Source organism: Ursus maritimus (genome assembly GCF_017311325.1).
Source record: "Ursus maritimus isolate PB19 chromosome X unlocalized genomic scaffold, ASM1731132v1 scaffold_X1, whole genome shotgun sequence".
In the NCBI taxonomy this organism is placed as follows: domain Eukaryota; kingdom Metazoa; phylum Chordata; class Mammalia; order Carnivora; family Ursidae; genus Ursus; species Ursus maritimus.
Genome location: NW_024423319.1, coordinates 69,527,870 through 69,537,796, shown reverse-complemented (window position 1 = coordinate 69,537,796; position 9,927 = coordinate 69,527,870). Strand labels below are relative to the sequence as shown.

Genomic DNA, 9,927 nt, shown 5'->3' with positions numbered 1-9,927 from the left:
GGGAACAAGGGAGGTGGCAAGTGCCATTTTCCTCTCCCACCCCATAGCATAAACACAGTGCTTCACCTGCAGGAGGCATCTCCTGATGCAGACACTTGCTATCCTAACCTGTTAACAAGAGTGCTCCACCCAAGAGTTTGAGGACTGGCCCACTCCAAAGCCTGCTGGAAGCCTTGGCCCTAGGCTCAGTGCAAATTCTTTCATAATGCACATCCTCATCCTGCCCAGCCACTGCCTTCATGAGATGCTGAATGCCCCCTGGTCATCACAACTGGTGCCATGCCCTTACTCCCAGTGGCCAGTGGCCTGGGGGAAGAGTCCAGCCTGGGATAGAGGCTCAGAGGCGAATTTTGCTAACAGCAACACCATAGCCCCAAGCCTTTCTTCTGTCATGGCTGCCCTCAGAGACCAGCCTGCTCGTCTCACTAATATTACAGAGAGAGCAAGCACAGCCCACAACAGGCAAAGAGTCGTGCAGACTTCCAGACTGGAAGGAAAAGTGACTCAGACACAATAGACAAGACATAGCACACACATAGACTCCTTACAGTGCCAGGTTCTGGTGAACAGTGCCACTGCACTGCAGTTGCACTACAGGACTTCTTCATAAAGCCACTACTTTCAAGAGCAGAAGATGTAGCTGACTTCCTAGCACACAGGAACAGATACAGGGATGTAGACAAAATGAGAAGACAGAAAAATATGTCCCAATGAAGAGAACAGGACAAAGTATGCATCAGGAGAACCAACTGAAAGAGAATAAGTAATATACTCAATACAGAATTTTAAAAATGATCATAAAAGATAATGATTTCAGAAAAGGGTGGAGGACATCAGTGAGAACTCGACAAGGAGATAAAAATAACATATCAGACATGAAGAACTCCAATAAATGAAACTAAAAATATAACTAAATGGAATAAATAGGTAGACTACAAGAAGCATAAGAATATTATCAGTTACCTGCAGGATACAGTAATGAAAAGCAACCAAGCTGATCAAGTGAGAGACAAATACTGCATAGTGAGAATAGACTTAGAAAACTCTTGACTCCATGCAATGTAATAATATTTTCATTATAGCAATCCCAGAATATAAGAAAGAGAAATGGGGGCAGAAAATGTATTTGAAGGTATAATAGCTGAAAACTTTCATCCCAAATCGGGGAGGAAAATAGACATCCAGATCCAAAAGCACTGTAGATCTAAATTAAGCCTAGGTGAGGTCTACATCAAGAACACATACTAATTAAAATGGCAAAAAATAGTGATAAAAAAATAATTTTAAACATTATAAGAGAATAGAAAATAATTATGTATGAAGGAAAATCCTTGACTATGAGCTTATTTTCAGCAGAAACTTTGCAGGCCAAGAGAGTGACATGATGTATTCAAAGTGCTGAAGGGGACAAATCTGCACCCAAGAATACTTTATCCAATAAGGCTACTATTCAGAATAGAAGGAGAGATAGTTTCCCAGGACAAACAAAAGATAAAAGAATTCATGACCAGTACACCAGCCCTTACAAGAGCTATTAAGGGGCACTCTGTGAGTGAAAGCAAAAGCTCATAACTAAGAGTAAGAAGAAAAATAGAAAGCGTAAAGCAAAAACAAGTAAGTGTATCTGTAAAAACCAATCAAGAGAAACCCAAAATAAAGGAAGTGAAAGATGATACTCAAATATCTGCAATGTGGGAGAAGAGAGAGTAAAGGATGAGTTCAAAATTGGACCATCCGTTTAATAGAAGACTGCTATCATGCTAGTAAGATGTTATCTATAAGCCCAAACTGGAAAACCACACATCAAAAAAAAAAAAAAAAAACAATAAGAGATATGCAAAAAAGTAAGAAACACAAGTATATCACTAAAGAAAACCAGCAAACCATGAAAGAGAGAGAGAGAGAGAAAGGATCAAAAAAGCTATTTTAAAAAATATTAAAAAATCAAGTTAGCTTAAACTCACTAAAGGAGTTTCTCTCCATGTAAACTTACATTATGTGCCTAGATTGTTATATAGGGAGTAAGTGTACAGTACCACTCTTAAAAGACTTACACTAAATTAATGAATGGAAACATGCATCCACATAATACAAAGACAGATTATGAAAAACCTTGCTCCTCATATTTGAGAGATAATACGAGGGGAGTGTGAGATACACAGCAATTTGATAATGTCTATACCCAAGGGAACAGAATGAGGCTAGCATCTCGACAAGGGGAAAATAAACTAATTAACTGATGCCTGTTAAAACAAAAACAAGGTAAAGAAAATACAAACTAACAAAAAATATGTCTTTGGAATAGCAAAAATCAAGTTGTAATTTTTTTTCCAAAGGGACTATAGCATATCTCTAGAAAGGCTGTTAGGTGCCTATTGTCCAGTCATCTTATTATACTTGCAAAGTAATACCTATTATTTTTAAAATCATTTGATTATGTTTTTCTTTATTATGCCATAGTTAACATAGAGTGTTATATTATTTTCAGGTGTACAATATAGTGATTCAATGAATTTCATACCTACCAGGTGTTCATCAGGACATGTGTACTCCTTAATTCCTTAATCCCCAGCTGCCTGTTTCAATTCATCCCCGCTAAGTCCTTCACTCCCTGTAACCATCAGTTTGTTAACTCTATCAGTTAGTGTCTGTTCTTGGTGTTCTCTCTCTCTCTTTCTCTCTCTCTCTCATTTTCCTTTGCTCATTTGTTTTGATTTGTTCTTAAATTCCCACATATGAGTGAATCATATAGTAGTTTGTCTTTGTTCGACTGAGTTATTTCACTTAGCATTATACTCCCTAGCTGCATCCATGCCATTGCAAATGGCAACATTTCATTCTTTCTTTATGGCTGAATAAAATTTCATTATATATGTATATATATATACATTATATGTGTAAATAGATATTTCATTATATATTTTTTATTTTATCCTTTCCTTATATGTATATATATGTATATATACATATATAATGAAATATCTTATTTCACATATAATGGAAAATATATATATATAATGAAATATATGTATATATATCACTTATTTTTATTCAAATTTTATTCTTAGTTAACATACAGTGCAATGTTGGTTTCTGAGAGAATTTAGTGATTCATCACTCTACATACAACAGCCAGTGCTCATCACAAAAAGTTCTTCCAAGTCCCTTCACCCATCTATATGTGATACACACACACACACACACACACACACACACAAGAATATTACTCAGCCATCAAAAAGAATGAAATTTTGCTATTTGCAATAATGTAGAAATGAACTAGAGTGTATGATACTAAGTGAAATAATTGAGAAAGATAAATATCATACGAGCTCACTAATGAGAATTTAAGAAAGAAAACAGATGAACATGTGGGAAGGGAGGCAAGGGAGAGAGGAAATAAACTATATACCATTCTTTTATTTATTCATTGATCAACGGAAATTTGGGCTGCTTCCATAATTTGCGTATGGTAAATAATGTGTAATAAACATAGGGGTGCATGTATCCCTTTGACTTATGTTTTTGTAATCTTTGGGTAATAACTACTAGTGCAATTGCTGGATCATGGGGTAGTACTATTTTTAACTTTTTGAGGAACCTCCATACTGTTTTCCAGAGTGTATGCACCAGTTTGTATTCCCACCAACAGTGCATAACAGCCTTGCCAATATCTGTTGTTTCTTGTGTTGTTGATTTTAGCCATTCTTACAGATGTGAGGTGATATCTCATTGTAGTTTTGATTTGTATTTCCCCAATGATGACTGGTATTGAGCATTTTTTCATGTGTCTTTTAGGCATCTGTATGTTCTCTCTTTGGAAAATGTCTATTCATGTCTTCTAGCCATTTTTAAATCAGATTATTCAGGTTTTTTGGGGAATTGAGTTTTATAAGTTCTTTGTATATTTTGGACACTAACCCTTTGTCAGATATCATTTGAAATATCTTCTCCTTATTCCATAGGTTGCCTTTTAGTTTTGTTGATTGTTTCCTTCTCTGTGCAGAAGCTTTTTATTTTGATGAAGTCCCAAGTTTATTTTTGTTTTTGTTTCTCTTGTCTCAGAAGACATATCTAGAAAAAGTTGCTACAGCCAATCAAAGAGGTTACTGCCTGAGTTCTCCTCTAGTACTGTTATGGTTTCAGGTCTCACATTTATGTCTTTAATCCAGTTTGAATTTATTTTTTGTGTATGGTAAGAAAGTGTTCCTGTTTCATTCTTTTGCATGTAGATTACCGGTTTTCCCAACACCATTTGATGAAGAGTCTGCCTTTTTCCCATTGATTATTCTTTTCTGCTTTGTCAAATATTAATTGACCATAATTGTGGGATTATTTCTGAGTTTTCTACTCTGTTCCATGATCTATGTGTGTATTTTAGTGCCAGTACTTATAGCCATTTTTTATTACTACAGCTTTGTGATATAACTTCTTAAAGTCTGGAAATGTGATATCTCCAGCTTTGCTTTTTCTTTTTCAAAACTGCTTTGGCTATTCAGGGTCTTTTGTGGTTCCATAAAAATGTTAGATTTTTTGTTCTAGTTCTGTGAAAAACTCTATTGGTATTTTGATGGAAATTAAATAAATCTGTGGATTGATTTGGGTAGTATAGACATTTTAACAATATTTGTTCTTCTAATCCATGAGCATGGAATGTCTTTTATCTCTTTGTGTCATCTTCAATTTCTTCCATCAATGTTTTATAGTTTTCAGAGTACAGATCTTTCAACTCTTTAGTTAGGTTTATTCCCAGGTATCTTGTTATTTGGGTACAATTGTAAATGGATTGGTCTCTTAATTTCTCTTTCTGTGCTTCATTATTAGTGTATAGAAACATAACAGACTTTTGCACATTGATTTTGTATCTTGTGATCTTACTGAATTCCTTTTACCAGTTCTAGCAGTCTTTTGGTGGAGCCTTTTAGGTTTCTTATACATAGTATCCTATTAACTGCAAATAGTGAGAGTTTTACTCTCTTTCCTTTCTGATCTGGATGCATTTTACTTCTTTTGTTTTCCAATTGTGGTGGCTAAGACTTTCAGTATTATGTTGAATAAAAGTGGTGAGATTGGACATCCTTGTCTTGTTCCTGATCTTAGGGAACAGCTCTCAATTTTTCCCTTGAGTATGAGATGTTCACTGTAGGTTTTTCAGATATGGCTCTTCATTATGTTGAACTGTGTTCCTCTAAACCTACTTTGAGGGCTTTTATTATGAATGGATATTGTACTTTGTTAAATGCTTTTTCTATATCTGTTGAAAGGATTGTATGGTTTTTATCCTTTCCTTTATTGTTATGATGTATCACATTGATTGATTTGCAAATTTTGACCCAATCTCTTGCAACCCAGGAATAAATCCCACTTGATCATGGTGAATGATTTTTATAATGTATTTTTACATTTAGTTTGATAGTGAGATTGTTGCATCTAAATTAACTCGGATATTGGCTTGTAGTTCTCATTTTTACTGGTGTCTTTATCCAGTTTTGGTATCAGAAAATGGTGCCCTGATAGAATGGATTTGGAAGTTTTCCTTCTTTTTCTGTTTTTTGGAATGGAATGAGAAGAATAGGTATTAACTCTTTAAATGTTTGGTAGATTGCCGAGAAGCCATCCATTCCTAGACTTGTTTGTTGGGAATGTTTTTTTTTTGATTACTGATTCAATTTCTTTGCCGGTTATCAGTCTGCTCAAATTTTCTATTTCTTCCAGTTTCAGTGTTGGTAGTTTATATGTTTCCAGGAATTGATCCATTTCTTCTAGGTTGTCCAATTTGTTTGCACATAGGTTTTCATAAAATTCTCTTACAATTGTTTGTATTTCTGTATTGTTGGTTGTTTTTCTCCTCTTTTGTTGGTGATTTTGTTTGAGTCATTTTGTTGTTGTTTTTCTTATGTGTCTGGCTAGACGCTTATCAATTTTGTTATCTTTTCAAAGAACCAGCTTCCGGTGTCATTGATACATTCTACTGTTTTTTTGTTTGTTTGTTTGTTTTGTTTTTAGTTTTTATTCATTTATTTCTGCATCAATGTTCATTATTTCCTTCCTTCTGCTGTTTTAGGTTTTGTTTGTGTTCTGTTTCTAGCTCCTTAGGGTGTAAGGTTGGGATGTTTATTTGAGATTTTTCTTGCTTCCCATGGTAAGCCTGTATTGCTATAAACTTCTCTTAGAACCACTTTCTGCATCCCACAGGTTTTGGACAATTGTGTTTTCATTTTCATGTACTTTTTAATTTATTGTTTTATTTTCTGGTTGACCCATTCAGTGCTTAGTAGCATAATCTTTAACCTCATGTATTTGTGGTCTTTCCAGACTTTTTTCTTGTGGTTGACTTCTAGTTTCATACCAATGTGAGCAGAAAAGATGCATGGTATGACTTTAATCCTCTTGAATTAATTAAGACTTGTTTAATGAGCTAATATGTGACCATTCTGTAGGATGTTCCATGTGCATCTGAAAAGAATGTGTACTTTGCTCTTTATGATGGGATGTTTTTAATATATCTGTTAAATCCATCAGTTTCATTGTGATTCAAAGCCATTGTTTCCATATTTATTTTCGGTTTGATGATCTGTCCATCAATGTAAGAAGGATATTAACATCCACCTAGTATTATTGTATTAGTATCAATTATTTCCTTTTATATTTGTTATTAGCTGTTTTATGTATTTGGGTTCTCCTATGTCGGGTGCTAAAATATTTATAATTCTTATATTTCTTAAAGGATTTTCCACTTTATTATTATATAGTGTTTTCTTTGTCTTTTGTTACACTCTTTGGTTTAAGTTCTATTTTGTCTGATATAAGTATTGTTACTCTGGCTTTCTTTTGACATCTATTTGCGTGATAGATATTTCACCATCCCCTCACTTTCAATTTGCTCGTGTCTTTAGGTCTAAAATGAATCTCTTACAGGCACCATAGGGATGCATCTTGTTTTTTCACCCATTCTATCACCCTTGTCTTTTGATTGAGCTTTTATCTTTTATTTCATTTACATTTAAAAATTATTGATAGATATATATTTATTGTCATTTATTTTTTTGGTTGTTTTTATTTGGTTGTTTTTGAAGATTTTCTCTGATCCCTTTTTCTTTGTTTCCTGATTTTCTGTTTTGATTGGGGTTTTTAGTGATATATTGAGATTTCTTTTCTTTTATTTTTTTGTATATTTTTATGGGTTTTGATTTCGGTATCATTAGATTTGTATATAACATCTTCTGCACATAGCAATCTACATTAAATTCATGATTGTTTAAGCAACACATTCTTTACTCCTCTCTTACAATGTTTTAGGTATATAGTGTAATATTTTTATGAACATTTGGAATTTTATGTAAAAATATCACAACCATTAACATTGTTACAGTTTGAGGCCTTCTTCGTTTCTCCACAATGATACTAGCATGCTCACAAGGGGTTCCCATTGTTTGTCTTAGTTAAACTACCATCTTTAAAGGAAGGATAAAAAACTTGGCACAGTACCATTTAACTTGTTTTAATGTTTCATTACAGATGATGAAAGATACTAAAAGTACAGACAAGGAATAATCATAATATTGTGGTCAAAATTATAAATATGAAATTATAAATCTAAAACATTTCCTGTTTAAAAAAATAAATCTGGTAGTCAATGCAGTTCTGCAGAGTCTCTGCTTCTAATAGGGCTTCTTGCTCCTGCCTTCCTGGCACCTCTTGCCTTTATCCATTTTCCCAGGTCCTCCATGCCTGCCTCTTCTTCCTCCCATCTGTTCCATCGAAGGTCCAAGGCCACCTTGTGTTCCTACCAAAGCCATCTCAGTCTATGACCCGGCCACTACTGAAGCCACTCCTTGTCTCCACAATGGCCACTACCTCTGAAGCATTCCATGGGGACCACCATGGACCATAAGGCCACCTATTCCTCCCATCATGCCACCAGGACCGCCTCTGCCATGGTCACCACCCAGATGGTGGAAAGGGTGATGGAAGAAAGCCTTCAAGCTTTGGGGACTTACACTTGTTGCATTCTGTTCTCCAGGTGAAGTCTGGTTTCCACACCCCAGATTAGGACACTGCCAGTCCCAGCTCAGTGCTGGACATTTCTCTGTGATGGGTTCCCTGGGAACCCTGGGGCCCCTCTTAGGGAAGCCACCTCCGTCTCTCCTCTATTGCCTCCCATGTGACCCATGGGGCCCTCGGACCTCCACAGTGTGGCAGCAGCATCCTTCTGCCCTCAAGGAAGCATACCAAACTGCATGCTGTTCTTTGAGGCTTCCTGTGGAGCAAAGAGAAACCTTAAGTTCACTCCCTTGAAAATATTTCCCATCAAACTATTCCATGGCAGCCTTGGCAGTGGTGGGTCTTCATAAGACACTGTAGCATTGCCTTTGGGCTTTCCTGTTTCCTTGTCCAAGTAAATATGAATTATGGTTTGTCTGATTCCCTTGAAAAAGTATGCCAGATCATCTAGAGTCACATTGCCATTTAAACCTTGCACATAAATTGCACTGTTGTCAGAGTCTTCATCTGGATTTATAAGTGGGCCTAGATCAAGATCTGGTCCTTCCTCTAAGGGTCCACTAGGCTTATTGAAACCACCTTTACTTCCAGAGATACTCATTCCGTCATGTCCTCCTCCCACCCACCTCTGCCCATGCCTCTGTAATAAAATCCCTCTTTTAATGTCCCAGTTGTAGGGCCATTCACGCTCTAGCTCTTTCCTACTGAAAATCCTCCAGACTCTTGCCCATAAACACCCATGTACTGGGGTAGTCCTGTTGAAATGAACTCTGCTGATGCTCTGTTGGCTATGTGATATGGAGCCTGGCTGTGGATCCAGTTTGTCAGGAGGTTAACTAGTGGGTGACTGCTACTCATAGCTGCTTTATTGACCATAGCTAATCTGCTGTCCAGAGCTTCTTGGATGCCCATAGGTGTTCTGCTGAGAGTAACTGCTCGATCATAACCAGTCCACTGTCTAGAGGAATAGCTGGTAGGAGGATAAGATGGTGGTGCTGTGACTGGCTGCATGAGTAGGTCCCAGGTACCTGGGGATAACTGTAGTTACTCTGTCCATATCTTAGGCTGGGCTGGTTATAACTCCTTGTACTAGATTAAAGTTGACTAGTTTCAACAGATTGTTACCATCCTATGGTCTTACAGGTATGGTGGCTGCTGGCTTGCTGTCCATAGGCTTGGTGGGGCAGGCTGAGTGCCATATGCAGACTGAGTTGCATAGGAGGCCTGAGTGGTAGCAACCGTAGGTGGTGGTTTCATAAGCACCAGTGCCATACACCTGGACAGTCTGACATACACCAGTGGGGCAGTTGGAGAAGTATAACCAGAGGGAGCCTGTCCAAAGAAGTTGCATAGGTGGTGTGGCATAGGTGCAGTGGTCTGAACCTGAGTATAGCTGACATCAGTGGGCTGTACAAAGGTTCCATTAACTTTGCTGCCCATATGCTCCAGTGGTCTGTGTATATTCTTGAGTGGACTGGGCAATGCACACTGTACTCACCGTAGCCCCAAGTTGGGCTGAGCTTCGGCTGTAGGTACTGTAATCCATGGATGACATTTTGTCTCCTTCCTTCTTGTTCTCTCAACCTCCTTTGCATTTGTTTTTCCTATGATGTCATGTATGACATCTTTTTTTTTGCCTTTTTTTATTATGTTCAATCAGCCAACATAGAGTACATCATTAACTTTTGATGTAGTGTTCAATGATTCATTAGTTGCGTGTAACACCCAGTGCTCATCACAACACATGCCTCCACCCAGGTACCTCACCCCCACCCCTACCTTTCTGTAACCCCTAGTTTAGGTCCTGGAGTCCAGAGTCTCTCATGGCTTATCTCCTTCTCTGATTTCTTCCCCTTCGCTTCTTCCTTTCCCCCTGTGGTCCTCCATGCTATTCCTTGTTTCACTTATGAATGAAACCATATG

At 37.1% G+C, this 9,927-nt stretch overlaps 1 pseudogene; it reads right to left on the bottom strand.

The window, feature by feature from the left end:
* Positions 1-7,661: 7,661 nt before the first annotated feature.
* On the bottom strand, positions 7,662-9,559 carry LOC121100754 (annotated as a pseudogene).
* Between the last annotated feature and the right edge of the window lie 368 nt (positions 9,560-9,927).